At 37.6% G+C, this 7,280-nt stretch overlaps 1 long non-coding RNA gene across 1 annotated transcript; it reads right to left on the minus strand.

The window, feature by feature from the left end:
• Positions 1-1,086: 1,086 nt before the first annotated feature.
• Positions 1,087-5,300, minus strand: LOC142897531 (uncharacterized). The gene is made up of 3 exons (XR_012928462.1): positions 5,140-5,300; positions 4,024-4,093; positions 1,087-3,693 (listed from the first exon to the last, which is right to left on the minus strand). It is a non-coding gene; the product is annotated as an uncharacterized LOC142897531 (long non-coding RNA).
• Between the last annotated feature and the right edge of the window lie 1,980 nt (positions 5,301-7,280).

The following is a 7,280-nucleotide window of genomic DNA, read 5'->3' on the forward strand; positions in this document are numbered from 1 at the left end:
CTTGGACCATGACAGGGTTTGGAAAACATTTTTTTGGATGACAGAAGGTTTGACTGCTGCGCTGCACGAGACAATTTATTATAACAGATATGCTATATTGCAAATTATGTATATATAAATATATGTATATATATATACATATATGTATACATATATATATATATATATATATATATATATATATACATATATGTATATATATATATACATACATATATATATATATATACATATATATATATATATATATATACATATATGTATATATATATATACATACATATATATATATATATACATATATGTATATATATATATACATACATATATATATATATATATATATATATATATATATATATATATATATATATATATGTACATATATATATATATATATACATATATATATATATATATACGTATATATATATACATATATGTATATATATATATATATATCTATATATATATATATATATATATATATATATATATATATATATATATATATATATACATATATACATATATTTATATACACACACACACACACACACACACACGACCCTGAAAGTATATGTATATCGCAAATGTAACACTGCTTTCCTTTATATTTGGTTTTTCATTCAGTAAAATCGGGCCATCGACAGTCATGAGCGTGCACGATAACATTCTTTGAGACAAAAGGACAAAATATAAAGGGAAGTAATAAACTCCAATCTGGGCATTTGTTTATTACAGCTGTATTGTGAACATATCAAAATCAGAAGATGACAATAGATGTTTATGAAACAATCATAATGATTTTTTAATCTCGCTCGATTCGAGTTTTCCTATAATGCTCCCAAATGAGCTCACGCGAGCTGGGCAGACATATACAGTTTCACCTCTTATCACTCCAGAGAGGCTGAAACCCGTAGTGTTCCTCTATAATTAGTGTCAAAAAATTACAACAACCCGCTAATTAATATTTTCATATCTGTTCAGAGTATAATGAAAAGCATGAACTTGATAAACTTCATAATAAAAACTGTCAAATAAAACTTTGTAAAGTCTTGTGTTTACTTGTATTGAGAGCAGAGCTCCTTATGGAGAAAAGCTTACCATGTTTTTTTCTATTACATAAAAAAAAAAGGCAAAATCAGTGAAATTTGACTTGCTCTATTCTAAGAACATGTGGAATGACTTTGGATGTGGCCGAACAGGCTCCAGTTATACATTGTTGTATGCAGTTGCGCTCCAATACGAACAATCATGTGAATTTCTTTCTTTTTAATGTCATCCACTGAATGGAGGTCAATGACCTCCCTTAAAAGCCCAGGAAAGAATAAAAGCGGCTGCACAAAATCTCCTCTGGACAAGTTCAGCATACTGACACGGTGATCCAACCAAAAGACCTGTCGCCTGACACTGATACCTTTGGATTGATAGTCAGCATACCAGGCTGACCCATTAATCCTGCCTCATTTGCACACCAATGGTGAGAAATGCACCTATTCCTTTTGTTCAGTCAATGTGCTCGCTGTTGATTTAAAACTCATCTAATTAATTATTCAAGGGTATTATTTTTTACAATAAATCTATTTCTTGCATCAGCGATGCCAGTAATGGCTCCCAGAGGATTCAGGAGTTCCACACATTTACCTCCACCACTCAGAACACGCCGCATTCATAATGGCACGGCAACCCAAATGCAACACACACACACACACACACACACACACACACACACACACACACACACACACACACACACACACACACACACACACACACACACACACACACACACTTCAAGGGCAATGTAAAGGAGTTTCTTACTTGGGCAAAGTGCAGGCTTTTTTCACTTTGTCCAGCTACTTGCAAAGATGTTTGCAAACAGCCTTTCAGGTGCATAGTTAACAATATTTTTTCATTTCTGAAGTGCAATCTGTCTGACAACTAAAAGCATGTTCTTCACTAAATGAAGGTACTTCACACTAAAGGCATCTTTGGCGACTGCAACTATCAGACAGCCAAGCTTTTGAAGCAACCTATGGGAAGGATATTTTAGAGTGTTAGATAGTTTTGATGACTGTAATACAGTCACATTATCCTAGCTGAAGGCTGCTATATTAAGGCTGTCCCTGAAATAATGAACACAGTTAAACACAGGCATAGAAGATTCAAAACAACACCATTATGCCCTGCATTGTAGTATCTCCTATCATTTTATAATTTTTTCACAAAGAGAAGGGCAGATTTAAATGCAACACTTTTGCATAAATAGCAGGTGGCTATGGGGATATACGCCCTCTGCTTATATTTATTTATATTAAAAAAAAAAAAAATGGGAAAAAAAAACGCAAACTTTTTCTCTCAACAGTAAATAGAACAACTGACAGCACTGACAGTATATCCAGCAATAATGTCTCTCATAGATAAAACCCATTTCATTAAAATAGACATGCCAAGTAAATCCAATGTCTTATAACTGCCTGCAGATAATTTTAAGTGTTTTATAAATAATGCTCCATGCATAACAGATTCCGCTGGACTATCCTCATTGGAATGGCACTTTTTATCAACAAGCCTCAGCAAGGAAATTTAAATTAAAAAGCGAAACTCTATTTCTATAATCACCGCAGGATTACATACATAAAAGAGAGGAAGGATGAGAAGGCAGAGGACCACAAATATTAAAAAAATAAGTGCATGCTCACGCGTGCATGTGTGCGCGTGCATGTATGTCTGTTTTTAAGGGGGGGTCAATAGGAGTATCAGGTGGTAGATTTAAGGGGTGAAGAAGAAAGGGTGGAGGAAGGAAGGCAAAAGATAAATCAGAAATTACTCTACACAAAGGATCCAAAAAAATCCATTAATATACCTCTGCCCGTTTCTCATTCAAACAGACATCATTATAGAGACTCAATGATGAAAGTGTCGGTGGAGACTTACCTGCAAGAATTCAAATTTCTTTCTCCGTTGTACCATTTCCAATTTGTGTCAGGGAAAATAAAGTGAATTCATTTTCCATTTAACAATCTACCAAACATGTGTCTGACACGGTTTATGTGCCACATCAATGCACATTCTCCATAATTCACAGCAGGTTGAGTCAAAAATGTTTTGATTGCAAATAGTAATCGACATTAAAGCTGCAGGACTCAAGCAAGACTAGGCAAACATTCACTTGCGAGCGTGTGCATGCATCTGCATCAAACGGTGAGATCTCAACCGTCTAATCTGCAAGAAAGGTTTCGGAGATCAATACAAAACGTGACACATTTTAATTTTGTAAGATGTGTCGTCCTAAAAAGTGGGAACGAGAATTAAAAAACAGGATAAGACAGCAAATGTCACCCTGCAGCTTGTTTACAAAGTTCTACAAAGTCAATCAAATACAGCAGCTTCCTTCACCACTGTTGTCACTCATGAAACGTGGGTCAGTCACAGGCTCAAACACAACTGACCTTGATAAATAGCCACAGTGCCCTCTACTGGAGACACATGAAATGCTTATTTCTAGGCTTAACCTTGTACTCCAAAGAACTGCCAGATTTAGGTTGTTGTTTCATGAATAGCCGCTCATAGCAATAAGTGACTTACATTTGATTCTTGCCTGTAACTGAAGGGCTGGCTACCATCGCTTACACATCAAGACACAGGTGCAGAGTTTGAGTAGTGTATCTCTGGAAATGTGGCTGTGCCCTGCAAAGGAAAATGAAAAAGGTTAATGTGGGATTTAATGTCTTCAAAAATACATCGTGCTTGGCCTTGCTGTCTTGGTATTTATTGTCTCATGTCTGTTTTGAGATCATCTCTCTCGCTACATCACAGCTTGGCTTCCAGGGTTTTAAATAAAAGCATGAGAACAAAAAATGACCCTGGAAGTCAATGTAGTATACATATTGAACATTGTATTGTCGTCATCATCATTATTATTATTATTATTATTATTATTATTATTATTATTATTATTATTCATACTGAACTTTGCTCTTCAAATAAAGCCTTTGAAGTTTTGAAAAGTAAGCTTACCAGTGCTTCTTCTAATATGCAAACAACCGTGCATGGGTTGGGAGTTCTTCTTCGTTCACTCTGTTCAAGTCTGTTGAAACAGTTTATTCACAGTGTTTAGTTTAGCAGCCATAAAGTAAGCATCGATCTGACAGAAAAAAATGTGGTGCTCTTAGTAGTCAGCCCAATGGCAAGAGGTAGCTGATGCATTAGTGAACATAACTATACTTTGACAATACATCAATATACATAGGTCCGTTTTAATGCAGGAGGTGTCTAAGAGATGCAGCCAGCACAGCGGAAGCCAACGCCGCCGAACCACTAGCGTCACATCCTCCTCAGTGGACAGTGTTTCAGGTGCCTTCATTTTAAATGGAAGGCACCGAAAGTGCAAAATAACGATCTCATAGGAGATGATTCGAATAACCACACTGCCATCCTCCATTATGTGCAGTTGACAGCCCTGCATTATACAACCCAATACAGGGCGCTCTGTCCACCGACCACGGCTGCGTTCAGAATGCAGAGTGGTGGTGTGAATGTCTAATAAATATTGCAGAAGGATACATTTGGGCCATCTACGCCACTGCATAAATCAAGAAGCTTTCCAGCCACACGTCGCCAAGGCTTCACTTAGCTGCACGGCTCTTTGGCCACCGCGGTACCCAGCAAAACGTCACTGGTTACATCTAAGCGAGTGGGTCCACCATATATGAATGAATGAATGAATGAATATGCTATATACATTTTTTTCCTTCTTTTTTTTTTTTAAGGGATTAGCAAATACTATGACAATAGTAACCCAACACAATGACTTCATTCACAAGCAAAAGTCTGCGGAGGTGCTTCTTCCCTGTCTTTATTACACTGATTTACAAATATTAATTAAAAAAAATGATTATGCCAATGACTTGCTCCAGTTTTGAAAGAGAGGAGGACAGGAAGGACTCATATAGGTGAACAGCGCTACACGAGCTTAGCTTCCATTAATCAGTTGGATGTCAAAATAATATTTATTTTTTTTCCCCCCTCTTCTGTCGGTCGCATTTCCTTCGTACCCGCGCTCGCTTGGTCATTTGTGAACAAAGCTGAATAATACAAGGGTGACTCAACCAACAAATACAGTGTCTGACCTACCTAATGGGAGGTCAGACTAATGCTAAGTTCCCGACGTGCCACGTAGAGTAGCGCAGGTGTGGCTGATAAAACGGTGATGGCGGTTCATCCGTTAAGTTACGTTTCCAATGCTTGATAAACAACGTTTCTGAACTATTTTAACTGTATAGCTGATTTTCGTATGCATCAAGAAAAGCGTTCGATAACCTGGTTCGTCCATCGCGGATAGAAGCAACCTGTTCAGTACGGAAAACTTTTTTCCCCTGAACTTTATTTACAATGTTTAGCCAGACAAACAGTTACAACATGGCGCCCGTGCCGAGTCTAAATACATTTCTTGAGTGAGAACGTTGTATTTATCCAATATTTCACAGTTGCCAACTGTCCCTCACTAGGCATGATGAAACATGACGAAATTTAAGTAGTCCTCAATAATTGACAGAGTTCTCACAAAAATAAGTTTTACAGAGGAAAATGCATTTTGTTGAGCATTTGAAAACATTCGAAAATATTAGAAACCTGATCACCTGAGTCAACAACACAGTGGAACATAATGTTTGTGGTTGTTGCCAGATTTTCTTTGCTTGTTTGTTTCCTAATGTATAAAATAAAAGCTCAATACAATAACAACAGCAATTATTAACACTATATGGGTGCTTGTCTCAAAGGTCCGGCAGAACCTCATGGACTGCCTCACTCAATACACAGAAGGAATCGAATTCTTTCATCTACCCACAAAGGAGGACGCACCGTTTTTCACCATGACTTTTTTTCCTCTTCTTCTCTTAAGGCATCAAAGTTAGCTGAAGTGGCTTAAAACTTTAAGGCAGCGGGAAAAGCTACATGCTGAGCTCGAGCTCAAGACATACAAAGCGCTGCTGATGAAATCAGTCATGGCCAAAGCCGTTATGAACTGAAACTGAGAGCAGCCCAGAGTGGATGATAATAAAAAGCACTTGAAAAACTGTCTCATTACGGTGATGTGTCAGAAAGCAAAGCCTGAAAATCACTGGTTTTCTCATGCGCTGTTCTCTTACATTTCACTGGAGCTTTTTTTCATTTAGCATTAAAAGACGACGATGGGATGTGAAGCTTACTGTGGGGATCCAGAAAGATTTCTTTTAGCTTGGGCAGGCTACATTCTCTCAGCCATCATTCTTCAGACCGTTGTGTCATTTGACTCTGCATCACATCCTGGCGCATCGCATGCAAAACGCACAGTTGAACTCCTGCATAAATTCTGATTTCACTGTGCTATCCGAGCATGTCTATCCTGGAGGCAAGCTCAGACTTTAGTATCCTGTTGCTTAAGAATGACTGCAGCTGTTGAATGTTTTGTTTTTTTGTTTTTTCCTGGAGGCACGACTGCGAAAGTAAACTGCATTTCTGAATGATGGGTAGAGGTCCCTATTGGCTCATTTGGACCACTAGGGAGCCTGTGTCAATCTGCACAAGAGCATTAAGCTGTAATTGATGTATTTCCCTCTTGCAAAAAACAACAACAAAATAAAACAAAAAAAAAGTCCTCTGTGATTAATTAGTCGAATGTTTATTTGTTTAAAGCTGGTTGTCAGTCGTTTATGTCTTCTTTCTTGAAGTCCCATATCAGTTCAAAATGACATCTGTTAAAATGAAAACCCATCCAGCCAGTATTGGCTGAGCTGGGAATGAGATTGAGGAAACACAAACTGGTGACCTGTCCAGTAACCCCTCTTTCATCCTGGCCATCCCTCCCCCATGTGATGTGAGTGCAGGATAAGCAGGGAAAGAAGGACATGAAAGACTATTTGCTGCTGAACTGCTTCCTATCAAATTGTTATTTTCCATTGAATCATCACGGGGTCAGACAGATTTGATATAACATGCACAGCAGCAGCTCATGGCGCTGCCTCCTCTGGTTCTTTTGGAGTTTGACAGGAAGACAACAAGACGTCTCATTAGAGCATGCACTCTACTATCAACCGTTGTCAAGTATTCTCTTGGTTTTCTATCCAACTTCAACTCCATCTGAAAAAAACAACAACAAAAAAACTCCATCCACTTGTCTACATAAATATTTGATTCTTCTTCAGCATCCCTGTTTAGAATTGCTCAGGTGTTTTGCAGAGGTGTTCACTCTGTAGGCTTATGTGCGTGTTTAAGCACACATTCCTGTTTTTCAG

The sequence above is a fragment of the Nelusetta ayraudi genome, unplaced genomic scaffold, assembly GCF_046127955.1.
Source record: "Nelusetta ayraudi isolate G7.1 ecotype Tasmania unplaced genomic scaffold, CSIRO-AGI_Nayr_v1 ptg000060l, whole genome shotgun sequence".
Taxonomy (NCBI): Eukaryota; Metazoa; Chordata; class Actinopteri; order Tetraodontiformes; family Monacanthidae; genus Nelusetta; species Nelusetta ayraudi.